The sequence below is a fragment of the Uranotaenia lowii genome, chromosome 2, assembly GCF_029784155.1.
Source record: "Uranotaenia lowii strain MFRU-FL chromosome 2, ASM2978415v1, whole genome shotgun sequence".
Taxonomy (NCBI): Eukaryota; Metazoa; Arthropoda; class Insecta; order Diptera; family Culicidae; genus Uranotaenia; species Uranotaenia lowii.
The window spans coordinates 285,601,512-285,621,179 of record NC_073692.1 but is presented as its reverse complement, the minus strand read 5'-3'; the positions used below and the strand labels follow the sequence as shown (position 1 = coordinate 285,621,179).

Below are 19,668 nucleotides of genomic sequence, written 5' to 3'. Positions count from 1 at the left end.
GAAATACGAAAAAATGTCGAAATATAATTTCGGTTTTGGGAATATGGAACCAGAACCTTCAAAATGGGTTTGATTTAAAATTTAATATTCATAACTGAATTTCTATAATAAAATTGACAGATTGCCTGGTTTTAACCGGATTGGCCCGGATATTTAATATAAAATTTGGGAAAAGTCCGGTCCGCCCCGTTTCCCGGATTTCATTGGAAAAGCCCGGATTTTGCCCAAGTTTGTTTTCATTTTTATTCTTAAATCAAACTAAAAAAAACAAATTGTGTAGTAATATTTATGCGTCCAAAATTTTTGCAGCAAGTTTCAAAAAAAATAATCATGAAAGGTTTTTTAAAGATTTTTTTTTAGATTTTTGATGAGCAATTCCTAGGTTTTGACCAAAATTGTCCGGTATTGCCTGGATTTTGGTCGACAATTTTGAAATCAAATAAATACCCGCCTTTTGCCAGGTTTTAATATAAAACAGCCTGGATTTGTCCGGCCCGAATTTGGGATGAATAAACCCATTGGGCTTAAAATCCCGGAAAAACAAATTTTTTCGGCCCGGATATGTGCTGAAAACAATCTGACAACCTTATTCTATGAAGCAGTGGAAAAATTTTGAAAACTGTAGCAGAATTTTAAGCTTGGGATGGATTTTTGAGGTTTTTGCATTAGTTTTTATTCCAGATAGTTACTCTTGAATATCTTTGCTTTATTATCATAATTTGATTAAGAATTTAAAATTTTGAGTCTAGAGTAGAATACCTCGCTTGCTTTTTGGACCCTCATGCGGGGGGGTTTAACCCCCAAACCCCCCCCCCCCCCCCCCTCCCCCCGTTCCTACGGCCATGGCTTAGACGGTTCGGAAGAAAAACTCATAGACTCGAACTTCAGCCCTGAATTGCAGGAAAAAAGGAAATATATAGAGAAGCATTGGTCGTTCTTCTATGAAACCTTCGTTGTAAAACATTTAAATAAAGAGTGAAAACGATGAATCCGGATGAAAAAGAATATGTGCTTCGACTGGATCTATCGGTGGGAAAAATTCGGTCCCCCCTTGACTCAATTCTTTGTACCTCGGATCACTGTTCCTGAGCAGCCGGTATTGGAATGGAACCAGTGAGAAATCAATGGCAAAAACTATAAATTCCTACTTAGCTTCGGTGGTAAGTTCCAAACCACAATTTATCCCTAGACTTGGTCTTGTTGAGCATTAAATTTTCTTGGTTTTGCAGGTATTTATTAGTCAGAAAACGAACCTTGGTCTACATGGAACATTCCCAACTCGAAAACAGAAAAGTTTAAGAACTGCTCAACCAAAAATGTCACCGATAAGTTGAAAAGGACTCAATTGTTTTTTAACCGCAACGTTGGCCACGGATTTACTAAGGAAATCAATGGAATCGATCATCATCAATTGACCGGAAGGCCGGAGGTTTGACTGCCAATAGTAGCGACGAAGAAAAGAATACTACCATCGAAATTTGCCGGAAGTGAAAAAACATAACTAAAACACCTTACCGAAATCTTATATCTTTCGATGCCATGTTAATATAGGTCGACATGTGCAAGTTTCAGTAATGCGTTGACCCAGGTTTTAAAGCGTTGAAATTTTTTAAGATCTACATCATTTTTTCAATTTTACAGTATGCAGGAGCAACAAAGACAGGACAAAATAAAAACGACAAACTGTACAAATGGAACATAGTGACTATAATAGGCAATCCATATTGTGGTCTAAAGTCTAATGTTTGGTCATCTTATTTGTAGAAAAAGATGTAAAAGAGTATAATTATCAAATGCTTTAATTTCAGAAATGAAATAATTTAGAACAAATTATTACACGTATCGTTTCCTTTTTTCCTGCAAATCTTAAAAAGATCTTTGAAAGATACATTGTATCGTCAAAATGGATAGAAATGGATGATATGAAAACGATTACATCTATCTTTTTGCTAAATTTTCTAAAAATAATCTCTAGAAAAAAGCAAAAAAATTAATCGTTATTCTACTTAACAACCCGTTCCCTGTATCGTTATTTGTGTCTAAACGATTCCATTTGATGAAAAAACGATTAACATAATCGTTCATTAATAATCCAAAAACGATAAAGGGAATCTTTTGGGTGTCTTGGGAAGAAGATAATGGGAATCGTTATTATATAATACTGCTCCATGCGGGGTGTTTATAGGAAACCAACTCTTCGTTCCCGAGTATTTAGCATGTTCTCCTCGTATGCCAGAGTAAAGCAGGACTTGCCCGTACTGTGTCTTATGTTCTTCAGTGTTAGGCCAGCGGACTTAGATCAGTCCCAGAATTTCAAACTTGAGGCGACTGGCTTCTCTAGCAAGTTGAGCCAGCTTGCCTTGTTGGTCGAGGCTTAAAACGTTCCAAGTTCCAATTCGTGTCCGTGTTTTCATACTAAAAGTCGTCGCCAAAATTCCAGGTCGGTCATTTCTTTCGGATTCCTTAGCTATGAATTACGTAAAAATATTCTTAAGCATCAGCACAAACCAGCTCACGTAGCCATGCGGGCGATTCCTTCAGGAGGAAGGCAGATTTCGAGAGCACAACCGGGTGAGCAGACGATTTTGTTCGATTTAAGTTCACCCGAAGGTTCTGAAACTGCTAACATGCTTACTACAAAACATTTGAAAATGTTGTCGAATTCCGACATATTTGAGTAAATTCCATATGACGTCTCGGTGGTCGTGTGGTTAGCGTGGTAAGATGGTAATAGCTAGTCCACCGATGACATAGGTTCGATTCCCACCTCGGTACTGGATGTTAAATGTTAATCTAAAGTTGTCCATGTCTTTTATTCAGTCTGTTAAGCCTTAATCGGCTAAGAGTGTACGTTTTTCAATTTCAACATATTTTTTTGGAAAAAATAATTTTTCACAATTTCAATACTTATAAAATAATTTTAATAGATGAGAAGACATGGAAATTCTGAGTTGACATGACTTCCGGGGTTTTTTTTTTCGTTCGGAGCAGAATCTAGACGTTCGGATAAGTTACATCAACTGAAGTTTTATATAGGTTCAGAAACCAGAAAAAATTTCCTAAGCAGCTAATTTCCTTTTCCACACGATCTATTCATCGACTTCAAAGCTGCATACGACACGATCGACCGTAACGAGCTTTGGAAAATGATGCACGAGAACGGCTTTTCCGGGAAGCTGACCAGACTGATCAAGGCAACGATGGATGGAACGCAGTGCTGTGTGCGGATTTCGGGTGAATTGTCGAGTTCATTCGAATCGCACAGGGGGCTTCGACAAGGTGATGGTCTATCCTGCATAATGTTCAACGTGGCGCTAGAAGGTGTTATTCGACGAGCGGTGGGCGAAATGCGGGGCACGATTTTCAACAGATCCAGTCAACTTATCTGCTTTGCCGATGACATTGATATAGTGGGCAGATCATCTGCGGCGGTGGAAAAGATTTATCGCAAACTGGAACGCGAAGCAGGAAGGATTGGGTTGATGATTAATACATCCAAGACGAATTACATGCTGGCCTGCGGATCCGAGAGCGACCAAACCCGCTTGTCCAGTAATAACAAGGTCACGAACTACGGCGACGAGCTGGAGATAGTCGAAGACTTTGTCTTTCTCGGCTCACTGGTGACCGCAGACAATGACACCAGCCGTGAGATCCAGAGGCGAATTATCAGCAGAAGTCGTGCCTACTATGGACTCCACAAGCAACTGCGGTCGAGAAGACTTAGCCCTCGCACAAAGTGGATCCTGTATATGACGCTTATTAGACCGGTTGTTCTCTACGGGCACGAGACATGGATATCGCTCGAGGAGGACCTGCGTACACTCGGAATTTTCGAGCGACGAGTGTTAAGAACCATCTTTGGTGGCGTACAGGAGAATGGAGTGTGGAGGCGAAGGATGAATGAATTTTAGGAATTATGTTCGTCAATTTATGTCGTGAGACGGAATACTATGTAAATAAAATAAATAATTCCAAAGCATTGAATCGAAAATCATGAAAATCGGTTAACATATGTCATCCGGGGAACGCATGCAAACTCTCGGGTCATATTGAACCGAACGGCAAATGTGTGTGTGTTTTTTTGGGCAGGCAGTAGGGCACTTCCGGTGGTCACCGGAAGCTGCTTTTTCTACAAATTATGTATCGCGTGATTCAAGTAATATGTTCCAAATTTCATATTTTCCGATTATTTTTTTTTTTCAAAAGAGTTATGACGATTTTACAGTTTGCTTAGGGTCATATTAACCCGAACGGAAGATTAAAGTGTGATAAAAGACTTACATTTGGAGTACATAACTTTTTTTTCGTTCACAGAGCTCCGAGATAGACCCGTTTTGATGCGTTAAGATTAAAGATGAACCATACCTTTATTTATTTATTTGCATAGTATTCCGTCTCATGACATAACTTGACGAACATAATTCCTAAAATTCACTCGGTCCATGGCAATTTCTCGGGCAACCCACGTTCATCATATCTACATTGAATATTTTTATAACAAAATTTACACCTGCATAAACTTTTCTAGAGGAAAATTTTCGCTTGAAAAAGTGGCCTTACTAAATGAATGGTACTCAACTTAAGTAGGTATAACGGCAAATCAAATTCGAGGATGGAAAAGCATTTATTTAGTTCTGCTGTTCAACTTCCCATTCACCCAAACCGATACGAAAGTATGAAAACCGTATCGAGAAGAAAATTTCGTAAATTTTAATAGAATGTAATAACCTCATTTTATGATATTTGAAGATGTGTCGACTACTGGGAATTTATTAGAACCTTTTTAAAGTTTATCTTTCTAAAAGTCGCTCAACTGCAAGATATTTTATATTGATAAATTTGAACAAATACGCCAAAACTTTCACTGTATCAAAATGTTTGAACATAAGTTAATCAAATAAAAAAATACATCTATGGATTTAAATAAATATTCAGAACACGTAAAACGAATTATAATTTCAAACATTGATCTAATACGAGTAGATTTGCTAGCAGCCACTAATGAAATAAACAAACATTGTGTGTTCATCCGGCAAAAAACTCGTTGCTTAATTACCTACATCTGTCGTGAGAAAAACCCAAACGCCCCAAGAGAGTCGACTTGATCCAGCAATATCGTGGACTTGAACTTGAACTTGACTATAGCCGACCGACAACACGGCGTGGTTGAGGATTTCTACGAATGGGACAGAAAAAGGCACGGGCATTTGCTAGACGGGTTCTTCACAATAATATAAAAAAAATCCAAATTCAGCTAGCAGTGAGTTTTGTTGATCTCTTTTTAGTTTCACGTTTGCTTGCTTGCAAGCTTATTGTTGGTTCCGTTGTTTCACGTTCAACTTATTCAGCTTTTGTAGTTTTTGTACCTTTTTAAGGTCTCAATCATAAATAGCGTTAAAATAAATTAGTTACGCCTTCACAGAAAACCAGAAATTCTGACTCAAATAATTATCAACCAGTATATTCCGAAAGCTATATTAAGCCTCAAGATAATATTCAATGGAATTATTTTCACACTACAAGTAATTATCCCATGAAATTAAAGCGAATATGAATGAAAATCCATAAAAGGTAACTTCAAGTAATTTATCATCCAAAGTTTATCTTCTGTAAATACGATTAATATTTTCCTTGAGACAGAAAGGTAAATACCATAGCAAAACTGAATAATGTAACAGTCAACATCAGTAATAAACAGTTTTGAAATTATACCATCCTTAAACAAAACAAACAAATAACAAGACAAACACACGGAACGATGCCAACAAAATGTAAGCACGAGTTTCTCTCGTAATTCATAAGTGTGGCTCATCCGGTCTGGGCCAAACAAATGATTTCAACGATCGAAGGTGGATATGTGAAATTCCGTAAGTGACGAACCCAGCGTACATAAAATATAAGCAGTACACTAGAGAGGTATTTATTCCATTGCCTTCATTTAAGAATGATTTCGATAAAATATTTGATTATAAACATAAAATATGTTCGTAATAGAAAATTTGTTTCAAACCGGCAATGCCATCCAAAAATGAATTTCTTCTTTCCAAAAAAAAACAAACAATACTATCACTTTAAATTCCTAACCATCCTCACTGTCGATTATGTTGTTTATGAATGAATCATTTGGTCGCGGTGAAATCGGTTGAGTATCGATGGCAATGAAGGAACGCGGAGAAGCTGACATAATTTTGCTGGTTTTTTTTTTATTTTTTTTTTTGTCGGTCTTCCTATTCGTACCACTGACATAGAGTCGGGCTATGAATCAGATAGAATCCGGTTTTGAAGCGCCATCTAGTTAGACGTGCCCCTTCTTCCATTCCGAATTTGCCGATGCGCGAAGACGATTCGACTAACGTTGCGCGCCTACGATAACGGAACAAATCAAATTTATGAGTTGCAAATATTTTGATGGGGTTTGGAAAACACACATTTTTGATCGAATACAATTATGAAATTCATTTTAAATTTAAATTGTTCCAAGATTCAATATCATTTTCAAATTTACCTATGCACCCACTTATATTTGTATTCGTATGAAATTCTCCATAGAAATTCTAATTAATAAGCATTATCTTAAGCTATAAAGATGTAATAATAAATGAGTTTATGTCTCGAGCAATCAGATTTCGAACTAAAAATAAAGGCTTATTCGATTAGGGGCATCACCGCCAGGTACCTATACCTAAACGGAACATTTCTTGACGAATTTTTTCAATGATGTTTTACTTGAAATTGCAGTGTAGCGGATTCAAATCTAACTCGATTATCTGGAGAGATTAGACAAAGATGTTCAGTAGGAAATTTAATTCTAAATTTTTTTAAACTTGCACAAGAACAATTAGATGACTCAGTTTTAGAGTTAAAAGAACAAAACAAAATTTGAAATTTTCTCATACAAACCCATAAGTTAAAATCCATAAGTAGTTTATTTTTATTTACATAGTATTCCGTCTCACGACATAACTTGACGAACATAATTCCTAAAACTCACTCGGTCCATGGCAACCGTTCTCCAATTCCTCGGGCACCCCACGTTCGCCAGATCACGCTCCACTTGGTCTAACCACGCTCCCCCGCTCGTCTTGTTCCTACCGGATTCGTAGCGAACACCTGTTTTGCAGGACAGTCGTCCGGCATTCTCGCAAAATGTACCGCCCAGCGTATCCGGCCAGCCTTCACCAGCTTCTGGATACTGGGTTCGCCGTAGAGTCGTCATATACAGGTTACACTTCGTGCGAGGACTAAGTCTTCTGGAGTTGCTTGCGGAGTCCTTAGTAAGCAAGACTTCCGCTGATAATTCGACGCCAGATCTGCCTGCGGATTGCGACCTTTTTATAACTGGACAAACAGATTCGGTCGGTCTCGGATCCGCAGGCATATACTTCGTCTTGGACGTATTAATCATCAACCCAAGCCTTCCTGCTTCGCTTTTCAGTTTGCGGTAAATCTTCTCCACCGCCGCAGATGATCTGCCGATTATATCAATGTCATGGGCAAAGCAGATAAATTGACTGAATCTGTTGAAAATTGTGCCCCGCATTTCACACATTCTAGCGCCACGTTGAACATCATGCAGGATAGACCATCACCTAGTCGAAGCCCCCTGCGCGATTCGAATGAACTCGACAACTCACCCGAAATCCGCACACGGCACTGCGTTCCATCCATCGTCGCCTTGATTAGTTTGGTCAGCTTCCCGGAAAAGCCGTTCTCGCCATGATTTTCCATAGCTCGTTACGGTCGATCGTGTCGTATACGGCTTTGAAGTGGATGAATAGATGTTGCTTAGGAACTTGGTGTTCAAGGCATTTTTGGTGGATTTATCGTAATGTGAAGATTTGTTCCGTCGTCGACCGTCCCTGCATGAAGCCGGCATGATGACTTCCTACGAATCTGTTTGCTTGTGGCGTTAGGCGGCGGAGTAGGATTCGAGACAACACTTTGTAGGTGACATTGAGGGCAGTAATCGCTCGGTAGTTCTCACAGTCCTGTTGTCGCCCTTCTTGTTGATGGGCGTATTACCCCCTCCTTCCACTCCTCCGGTAGCTGTTCTATGTCCCATATCCGGACTTTTTACCTGTGTAGGCAATCGGCCAACTTGTCCGGGCCCATTTTGATGAGTTCAGCTGCGATGCCATCCTTCCCAGCAGACTTGTTGCTATTCAGCTGACGAATGGCTTCCTCTACTTCACTCATCGTTGGGAGTGGCTCCTCTACGTCGTTGGCTACGCCGGCGATGTACCTTCCCCCACACTGTCTTGATCTCCTGCTTGTGCGCCGTTCAAGTGTTCATCGAAGTGCTGCTTCCGCCTTTTGATCACCTCACGATTGTCCGTGCGTGCCCCCTTCCTTAGCCCTACACATTTCGGCTTGCGGTACGAAGCTTTTGCGGGATGCGTTTAGTTTCTGATACAACTTTCGCGTTTCTTGGGAACGATGCAGCTGCTCCAGCTTCTCGAGCTCCTCCTCCTTCAGGCGGCGCTTTTTCTCTTGGAAAATTCGGACTCGCTGCCTCTTTCGCTGTCGGTGACTTTCCACATTTCGACGGGTGCCTCTTTGCACTACTTCCGCCCGCGCGACATTCTCTTCGTCAATCACCCTCCTGCACTCCTCGTTGAACCAGTCGTTCCGTCGAGTTCGCTCCACATGACGCTGTCTTGATGGTATCCCAACAGTCCTCAAGAGGGGCTTTGTCAAGCTCACCCTCTGTCGGCAGCGCTGCTTCGACCGAACTTTACCAGTTAATTTTGAAAAAGTATTTTTTTTTTAACAGAAATTGAATGAATTTGAAATAAAAAGTTGTTGTTTTGATAAATTTATTTCAATGTAGCACTTCAACTGCCGGACCCTGTCTTCATTTAGGATCAAGGCCCAGGTAAACTATATTCAGCTAGTGTAGGTCGATATGACAATTAAATTTAAGCGGACTGTAAATTTATGGGTATACGGCTGAATAATGAACAGGAAAGTAAATCAATCTTCGCTTGTAGACTTTAATGAGCTTCATTTTTATCACACGTCCTACACGATATCATCAACTAGGCATTACCGAAAATTTAAACCGTTCAATTCATGTGCACGTCCAATCGTTTCAGAAGGGTTTGCCCCGACTTTTGACCATATTGCAAAATATTGACTGTTACAAAATAAACCATAAAACTCTATTTGAGCTATCAAGCACGTATGAAATATTAATCATTAACATGCACTTGCTTGGCTTACTTGCTCTTCGAGACTTGGCGTATGATGAATGATCTACCATTGCGTCAGGTTCATATAAAAGTGAGCAGGTGTGATCGAGATCTCGTGTGGATGAAAGTAAAACGCCTCAACGACTTTGGATTTGAAGCTAGCAAAACGCCGCATTAGTTCTCAGCCAAGCCGGGCGTGCGGCAAAACGAATTAACAAACAATACCCCTGGCAGCAGAGCAGTTTGCGCGGAAAGTTCGTTTGATGGTATGATGTTTGTTCAGGGACATGATCGTGACATTGACAGCCACCACATCAATATAGATACCTACAAAGGTAGGTAATTCATCACACCCAAGGGACCCACAAAAGAAAGTGCTTGGCAACCTTTAATGCGATTTCTGCTAATGAACGGACCTATAGCACCTCTTAATGAGCTGTTCCACCGTAAATTAACAAATATGTGTGGATGTTTTTTCAACGCGTTTTTCTTAAATGTTGAAGAACGTACAAATAAACTATTGTACCTTAATATTTCCTGAAATTAATATTTAAGTTATCTTACAGAGTTTTCAGGACAATAACTTGAGTGATTAGAGAGTGTTTTTGCCCGGGCTTTCAGATAGCGTCAATAAAAAAAAGAAATGATGCAAAATGATTGATTTCATTTATTCATTAGTGATCTCTCAAGAACATTTTTTTCGAGCCTGACTCAAAGTTCATAACGTTTAACTGGCGATATTGTCATATTGGCACTTAAAAGCGGATTCGAGTTGAAATCCATATAAGTAGGGTTAGTTGCCCTACTTTGGACCCTTTAAGCGGTGGTTTTTAAAAAATCATGTTTTTCTCATAAACAAACGGGAGATTTATATCATTCAAGAAATTTAATTATAGTTCATGATCTTATCTACAAGTTTAAATGGGAATTTTCAACATAGGTTTCGCCATTATTGAAAGATTTGCAAAGACATTGATGATCAAAATTTCCATCTTTGAACCTACTGTTCCAATTTTGGTACTGTACTGGTACCTTTAATTGGACCTATAACTAGATTTCCTATAAAATGTATGATTTATCGAAAAAAATAATCAAATAAATTAAAAGTGTAATCTTTAATCAAATATTATTTTAAAAAAGCGTTATAGCTTTTTAACGACTAAAAATACTAAAATTTCTGTTATGAATATTTTAAACACCTTTACTTCTCGTGAGCCCCATCAGCTGAACAATAGTTGAAACATTATTATGTTTACTAACTTGTGGTTTATTTGCGTAAAGCTAACAAAAAATGTGCGAATTGTTCAATATTGGTTCTGAATTATGCCCCAATTAAAAATTCGCACCTTTGTTGATTAGATTGGTATTCAAACAAAGTTTTTGTGATGTTAGGTCTAAAAATGGAACATCAAAGTCAAAGTTTCCTTTATTTGGACCTTTTACAAATTTTCCGGGTTTTCCATTGATTTTCATTTATTTTAGGGAAAATAGGTTGTCTGGATCATATTCTCCACAGTGAAAGTAATTCTCTTTTAAACTTTGTTGGACACTTTAAAAAATGTAATTTTTCCTTATTCTCTCTCATTTCTCAAAACGCACCCCACTAATTGAGCTGTCTAATTTACCTCTGAATAGGAGGCACATTTTTAAAATCGTTGAAAATTTTATCAGAAAGACTTTTTATGGCAAAAAGCGGTATGGAAGGATTCAGGAAGAATAAGAGTTCATTGTGCACATAGCAGCATCTTTATGCTATGCAAACAAAATGATTTATTTCCAATTTTCGGCATTTTAGGACTAAAGTAGGCTCTAGGACCAAAGTAGGAGCACTCACCCTATGTATATGTAGGGGAGAATGAGGATACTTGATCCCTGGGGATACTTGATTCCTTAGCTATATCTCCAAACTGGAATGTCGTACAAAGATCAAATGTTCTAGAAAAATGTGCCAAATGGAACAAAACAGCAATGGTTGAAGCTCAAAAAATTTTAACAAAATAAGTTTTTGAGTTATTGAACTTTGTTTGAAAAAATTCACAAAATATGACTTGAAGATCTTTCTTCATCATTTTAAAATGTTCCTAACATGGAAATATTATAACAAAAATATTTTTTCCAATACATCAATCTTTCGAGTATAAAATGAACTTCAAAATACAATATTTTCAAAGCGATAAAAAACTCCCAACTTTTTTCAGATAAAGTTTTCTAAAATGTTGATTTTGGGTACAATTGATCCCTAATATATGGGTACAAATGATCCCGGTATATTCTTCTTCTCAATGGATCGTGGTCATTGCTGATTATGAGATTACTAATATTTATCCAATAGCTAATATGTATCCATCAATCATCTGAAGAAAAGGACTAAAATAATTGATTTTCTCTTGTTTATAAAAAAAAATTGCGCCCGTAAGTATGCAATGTCATAAGGGTTGAGAATAAGCTATAGATTTTTTTTTCTGACAATTATAGATTGTGAAATAAGAACAAACATGACTAAAATAGTCAATTAACATTCTATCTTGGGGTTTTGTTTGATTTTTTCCATGGATTAGGGCTTCCTGAATAAGGGATCAAGTCTCCCTTAACTTCAAAAATATCGCAATTTTTTTACTTCCACGAAAATGCTTCTAGTTCATCTACGGGTTCAAGTATCGTTCTAATTTTAGGAGCATAGAAACTTGAAATAACACGCTGTCAGAAAATGTAAAAGAGTGCGAGTTGCTAAATTTTTTCCAAATACATATGGTGAAAATAAGAAAAGGGGATCAAGTATCCCCACTCTCCCCTATATAAAAATAAATTTTTGTCTGTTTCTCTGTCTGTTCCCTATAGACTCGAAAACTACTGAACCAATTTGCGTGAAATATTTCAGATGAGAATATTCAAGACCGGGAAAGGTTCCTATTATGGTTTAAAACCGCTTTCTCACAAAGGAAAGGGTGGGCGGGGGTCTGACAAACAAAAAACAAATGCTTGAATAACTCGAGAACCGATCAAGCAAATAATATAAAATTTGGCATGGAAGAGCATTTGATTAAGATGAATGATTCTATGAGTATTTAACCCAAGCAACCAAAAGTCCCATAAAACAGTTATAAAAAAGCTTACTCAGCCCCATCATTGATATGAAGTCCGTTCTATGTAGCTCAAATTTTAAGTTCTTATTGATACTTTCTAGTTTCAAAACAAGTCTTAATGATCTTCTATTCAGCTTTCAACGGTCTTTTTATTCAGCTTCTAAAAAATTAGAGATGTACCGAATAGTGGTATTCGGCGAACGGCCGAATGCCGAATATTGACCTTTTCAACTATTCGGCTAAACGAATATTCTACCGAATATTCGGTCGAATATTTCATTGAGTTTTTAATGAAAAAAACTTAAGCGATTATTTCAACGCTTTCTATTTCTTCCATATTAATGCCCCTTACACACAAAATTTCTGAGGCCATAATTTAGCAAAATTTTGCTCAAATTTGACCAGCTAAAAACTTAGCAATCAATTTAGCAATTTTTTTTTACTAAAATTTTAGTAAAATAGTCATAAGTGTCCGGACTAAATTTTTACTAAGTTTTCAGTAAACTAAATTTTGTTTTGCTAAAATTTAAGCAATTTTTTTTTTCGAATAATTGCTAAAATTTGAGTTAAATTGAAATTTTGTTATTTTTAATAATAGGGATTTCTTTTTCAGATAATAAAGATGAGAGTTGATTTGCTTCAATCATTTATCTATTATTTTCGTTTGTATTAAACCACAAATCTTATACCTGCGGGCCTTCCACGAACATTTGAAAACTTATACACCTGTATAAGTTTGGCGACTGGGGGAGAGGGCTCTTTTTGGTGGTGATCAATAAATTCCTGAAGAGAAAGAAGAGAAAAAGAAAGTTCGTCTTACGTACAAAATGCTTAAAAATATCATTACCATAAAGTCCATCTCAAGTTATCCAGTTTCTTCCATCATAGCGTTCTTATCAAGGCATTCAGTGTCACCACGATGTTTGAAATGTCGATCTCAATCACCGAAATCTGAAAATAAAAATCAACAAATAACTCAGCCACAGACTAATTCAGCTTTATCTTCTTCTTTTTTTCTTAGTGTTCAAGTTTGTCGCATGTAAATGAAAATTATAAAAGTTAAACAGCTTCGTTTTGTAATGTATCCTGCCTGATAGCAATATTTTTTCTTAAGCCTAGTCCACACTAAGAGACGGTTCGTCTCGAGACAGTCTCAGCGTCTCCCATTTTCTTCGGGAGACACTGAGACCGTCTCAGGTTTCCAACAACAACAACAGACAACAATGTTCGTTTCATAACAAAAATCGCAGTTCATATTGCCTAGTGTGGACTAGGCTTTACTAGGGTTTATCGTAAAATAACATAAATAACAATTTCAGACATTGAAACATATGCATTGAAAATCAATAATCTACATGGATTGACTTTCAAATGGGTTAGGACTCAGATTTCCTATTTGAAATAAATTTTTGCTATAGAAACTCGTACCAAAAAATCTGATCAGATCCAAAGTTTATAACTTGCAGAGAAAATTTTTGTCATTTCTAAAATTGATACTAACTTTTAATACTTACCCAGGAAAATCCTTAAAAACACCCAGAACTTAATGACACCGTTCTCATCTTGAGGAGCTCCTGAAGTTTCATCATCCTCCTCCCCTTCGGAAGATTGTTCTAATCCGGATGCATGCTCCCTTACTGGGTGGGATTCAGTTTTTTTTTTGCCGCTGCCTTCCTGAAAAAAAAGGGAGGGGTATAAGGTTTCTTTAACAAACTTAAAACTTACATTTAACTCGCAAGCGCTTCTCCATACCGTGCTATACACTGCATCGGAGGTTCGCCACTCCAAAACAGCCTCCGGAATCGGTGCATTTCATTCGGGTATGCATAAACTGCCCAACATAATTGCTTCTGAACGTCAGGCGGCACTTCGAATTCTGCTGATAGGTCTGGAAAAAAAGCCATTTGAAGATGCAGGGGATGTAGAAACGGCTCGCGGGCGACCCAATTCTCCCCGGGAAGCGATCTGGTCAGCAACCCTAGAAAGCTGACAGATGCAGTAGCAATCGATTTCTTTTTGCGATCACTATCTTTAAATCGGCTGGAAATGGAACTCATCAAACCCGGAACTGCAAAGTTTTTAAAACACGACCGTATACAAACAAATTTTACCCGGAAAGTAAACAGAACAAAAAACCGACAGTGGTTCGAGTACCTACTAATAATTCGAGGTGGTTCGAGTACAAGCTACTGTAAATGCTCAAATTATTAGCAAATGGATTTTTTTTACTCATATTGAGCAAAATACACGATCCGACGCGAAAGTGCTAACTCATCAGTAAAAAAATATTTTTGCTAACGGAAAGAAACAGCGAATTTTTGCTAAGTGGAGCCCCGAAAGTTTTGTGTGTATGTTTTAGTCGATTATTTTCAACCAGATGATATTATCGGATGATGTATTACAAGAAATTTAAAATATCACCAATAACTGAAAACACATAAGATAATAGCGCCGATGTGGTCTAGCGGATAGGCTGGTGCGAGTCTGGTATTGGTATGCCAGGCGTACTGGGTTCGATTCCCAGTATCGGCAAGAAAAACTTTTGGGTTCGAATCCCATTAGTGGCCGACAGGTAAGATGTGTTTCATTCCATAACTTACTATATAATAGGAATGTTCAATAAGTTTCCAGCTGGTCAGGTATATACACGGATGTCGGAATACCTAAACTAACCCACCTGATGGATTCGTTCTTCCAAAATATACCTACATCAATACACGCAATACATTCACTTCATAACAGTTCATACGAAGTCATGGGGTCCGGGTATGGTGGCGCGCTGCATTGAAGATTTGTCGAACTTAATAATCTAAAAGAATGCGTGTGAGCACATACTTTCGCAGAAACTGCGGTGAATTCGTGCACCCATGGTGGATTACCAACATACATACATACAATAACTGAAAACACATAAGATGACTAGTTTCTTGGGCGTTTATCATCAAAGTGATTACGTTCCAGTAAAAATGAAATCTCTGCTTTGATATTAAATTAGATGAAGGTCGAATTTGAGCAAGATATCTTCAAAATAGTTGTTAAAAAGAAAGAAGATCTCTTATCGTAAGCATACCATATTCTTAACCACACGTATCCACATGATCAGGCATTCAGTACGATTTAAAAAAAAAAATAAAAAAATGCAAAAAAATGCATTTTAAAATTTTGCAAAATTTGTTATTGAAAACAAAATCTAAAAATTTTTGAAGAGAAATATGAGTTTATTATAAAATAATTTGAATAATCCCGAGCAAAATTCAGGAAGTTTTAAACAATATCTGGACATTCCGGCCAGATTTGTCTTATCTGGAATCTTTACTGGATTTATGGGCAAGCCTTAATATAACCAGAAAATCTAGAATAAACTATATTCAAAGTATAAAGCGATACTTGTCGGCATTCTCCTGTACGATCTACAGTGGAAGATACGCGTATACACCTTAGATGTTTTGCTGATACTGTAAGTTTTTAATGATTGTGTAGCTTTTACAACATTTTTTTTTGATATTTTATAAATCATCCAAAATCATTTGAAAAATTTTACAATTCTGTAGTAGATATTCGGCCTATTCGGCCTATTCGGCCTATTCGGCCGAATACTTAGCTCAGCTATTCGGTGAGCCGAATATTCAGCTTAACGGCTTTTCGGCGGTACTCGGCGCCGAATATTCGGCCGACCGAATATTCGGTATATGTCTACAAAAAATCGTGAAATGAGCAAAAAACCTCTCTCTATCTCAACTGCAACCTTGGCATTGGTTCATACCACCTTCTCTTAATTATTTACTGCTATTGTTCTAACTGAAACTAAAACTCGATGTGGTGATTTGATTTTGAAAGCTCCTCAATGCACTTTTTGTGTCTTAGTAAATCCTATTTTGAACACTTCTGTGCCCTTTATGTGACTTACCAAATCCCGTGTTGAGCACTTTTGTGGCCTTTATGTGACTTAAGTCCCATAAAACGTACATATAAAGCACTTTTGCAGCTTTCAAGTTCATTAATGAGTACATATAGTTCACTTATGAGAATCAGGCAATATAAGTCACATAAAACGTACATACTATTTAATCACTTTTGCAGCTTTCAAGTTCATTAATGAGTACATAAAGTTCACTTAAGGGAATTGGGCAGTTGATTCTCTTTGTCAGCCAATATGTAACTTTCACAGCCTTTATTGAACTAAATATGTTACTTTTAGTTGCTTGGGAAGACCCCATCCTTCTTCCAGTGGTAAGATAGGAAGTGGGAAGGGGCCCAAGCAACCAAAAGTCCTATAACACAGGTACAAAAACGCTTACTCAGCCCCATCATTGATATGAAGTACGTTCTATGCAGCTCAAAATTTAAGTTCTTATTGATACTTTAAAGTTCCAAAACAAGTCTTAATGATCTTCTATTCAGCTTCCAGCGGGCTCTTAATTCAGCTTCCATAAAATCGCAAAATGAGCAAAAAGTTTCTCTCTATCTCAACTGAACCCTTGGGTTCGGATCATATCACCTTCTCTTGATTATTTACTGTGTTCTGTACTGGTGCCGCCATGATGCCACGCGCCGACTTCCAAACTCGACAAATTGCTCAATTGTTTCTTTCCTACGTTTCCTACATATATCCCATCAGAATGGTCACTCAATTACAAAATTACTTGTTGAAAAAAAACTTGCCCGGCTTGGGGATTGAACCCCGGCCTTCGTGGTGAGAATCGAATACGCTACCACAAGACCACGCCTAGATGTTGTTTGATTTTGAAAGCACATCAATGCACTTTTTGTTACCTACCAAATCCCGTTTTGAGCACTTTTGTGCCCTTTATGTGACTTACCAATCCCGTATCCCGTATTGAGCAGTTTTGTGCCTTTTATGCCCGTATAACGTACGTATAGATCACTTTTGCAACTTTCAAGTTCGTTAATGAGTACACATAGTTTACTTATGGGAATTGGGCAAAACAAGTCACATACAACGTACATACTAATAACTTTTGCAACTTTCAAGTTCATTAATGAGTACATAAAGTTCACTAAAGGGAATTAGGCAGTTTATTCTCTTTATCAGCCAAATTGTAGCTTCCGATGCTTATATTCATGTAAATATGTGACTTTTGGTTGCTTGGGAGGGGCTTCCTTACAAGTTTTACATAACTCAAGAACTAATCAAGCAAATGGATCAAATTTGGCATAGGAAGATATTAGGGCTATAGCTTTTTATTTTAGGAAAAGTCAGAAAATTTCATTTATATAGCTTTAACCGTTCATGGCAAATAATTTAGCTTAGGAATAGTCAGAACCAAAAATCAAAGACCAATTTCATTTCAAGCTTATTTGAATTTGATATGATGTGCAAATATTTCTTCTTCCATACAAATTGAAACGCGTTGCGCAAACTCAGGAATCAACCAAATCATCTCAAATTTTACACTGGTGCTTGGTGACCCTGGGGAGTGGGGGTGTGGGCATCGAGAAAACATATGGGAGCAAAAAGTCATTTTTTACAGCGGTCCAATGATCAAGATTAAACAATCTTTTTCCCTGCTTAGTCTTGGCCATTTTTCTAACTAAGATCGTGTAAATAACCACAGGACTCGGGAGAAGAAATGAAGTTTGCGTCAAATTGATGGATTTAAAAAAATAAAATACGATTAAATTCTGCTAAGCTTCACCAAAAACGTCCACCAGCTTCAAATAAAGAAATCTTCCATTTTTCTTTTGATGGTCAGCCTCCAACCTCTCGTTACTATTTTCATCATCAATGGCACGCTTCGCTGGCGCTTCTTCGGGAATTCCAAATCTGAGATCAATTATTATAATGATCGGTTTGCTCACCTAGCAAAACACACATCAACATGATGAGGGTTTCCAGTAGCCAAAACGATGGCCATCATTGTGCCATAAAGCTGCGATTACTTTGAATTAGTTTTTTTTTTTTTGGCTGATCCAGAAGAGGTGGCAGTCAGTATGCATATTCCTTCGATTGAAAAATTATAGGTCATTCCGATGTAAATGGGCACAGCTAAGCTAACACATTGTATATATGGAGATCATTTCGTTAAATCACTTGGGTTAACTGGTGCGTGTGCAATAAGAACGATATTAATCTGATTAATATATCCTTTTGATACTCCACTCTTATATCATAAACTATCACTGGAACTTAACTAAAGTATGAAGCACCTATTCAACATAGGTATCTGTCAGCTGAACACCAAAATATCGAGATATAACTTTTTTTTAATTTTTTTTTTAATTTAACAGGAAACTTGAAGAAGTAACGAAGAATAAAGATTTAAACATTATTTCTTTTGAGTCGAACATGCATCTCAATTTTGTTTTTTTTTGTGTCAATAATATGATCTACAATTAAACTGCGTAGCGTCATTTCGAATTAATTGCTTTATTTTTAACTCTATCTTTCTCTTCTCTTACCTCTATTTAGCCAATTCAAGCAGCATTAAATTCGATTAGTGCTAGCTTTTCGACAGGTTCTTCAGCATTCGTCGCTCCCAGCCTAAGGTGGTGTGGTACCTACTTATTAAAGTTGGCAATTGGCGGTATAGAAAATACAGATCTTTCCCATTCCCTTGACACTGACACTGGGTGTGAACGAAAAGATTGGCTGCCCAAATGACTAACTAAATGGCATTGATTTTCACAAAGTTAATCACATTGAACTTGTCCGTCGTCAACGGCCGGCTTTTTGGCGTGATTGGGGGCCGGGTCTGACGAATTCATGTCTCAGACGTAGTCACTTGCAGGTTTTGTTTATTCGGAAAGAACCTGTTTCTCCGGAGACTGCGTGGTCCAGTTGATTTTGTAAATATGACCTATTTTTTATCACTGTTGAATCACACAATAAGCTCTCACTCAACTGAAGTGTGGTATCGATATCACAAAAAAACATGCGTGAATTCATCACGCTTGACAAAACTTACACCACTGTTCTTCCGAATATTAAACAAACCACGAATTTCGCTACATGACACTCCGATCGCGATTAGCTTCCGAACGTAACTAAGTCAACAAAAACGAGTTGAGAAAAATCTATTCTGCTAGGCCGGTAAAGTTAGAAACATAGAACAACATTTAGCAAAGGCGACGCGTACGTGTCTATGGATTGGAAGTTTGTACTTTCAATATTTATTTTACTTAAGGGTGGGAGTTAGACCCAATGAAATCGAGCCGGTCTCGTTGAGGAATGTTTTGCTTCTGGCAGATCTTCTCGCAGCTTCCACACCTTAGCAATTTAATAAGCTCATCATGGGCAGCCCCAAGCTTTCTGGTGAGATCGTGAGCATGTCCGATTCAATTGTGTGCGCACGTGCCAATGTTTACATCTTGGTTTTACTCGGTTTGAGCATCTTTAGCGGAAGCTGAATACTTTGAACCGCTAGTTGATA

The 19,668-nt window shown here is 37.6% G+C and overlaps 1 protein-coding gene across 2 annotated transcripts in view; it reads right to left on the bottom strand.

Moving 5' to 3' along the window:
- The window catches only part of LOC129747251 (phospholipase B1, membrane-associated-like), a 43,231-nt gene extending 23,785 nt beyond the window's left edge, over nucleotides 1-19,446 (bottom strand). For both annotated transcript variants that reach the window (XM_055741359.1, XM_055741360.1), the window contains exon 1: nucleotides 18,698-19,446. The gene's annotated coding sequence lies outside the window, so the exon portion shown is untranslated. The remainder of the gene's footprint in view (nucleotides 1-18,697) is intronic.
- Between the last annotated feature and the right edge of the window lie 222 nt (nucleotides 19,447-19,668).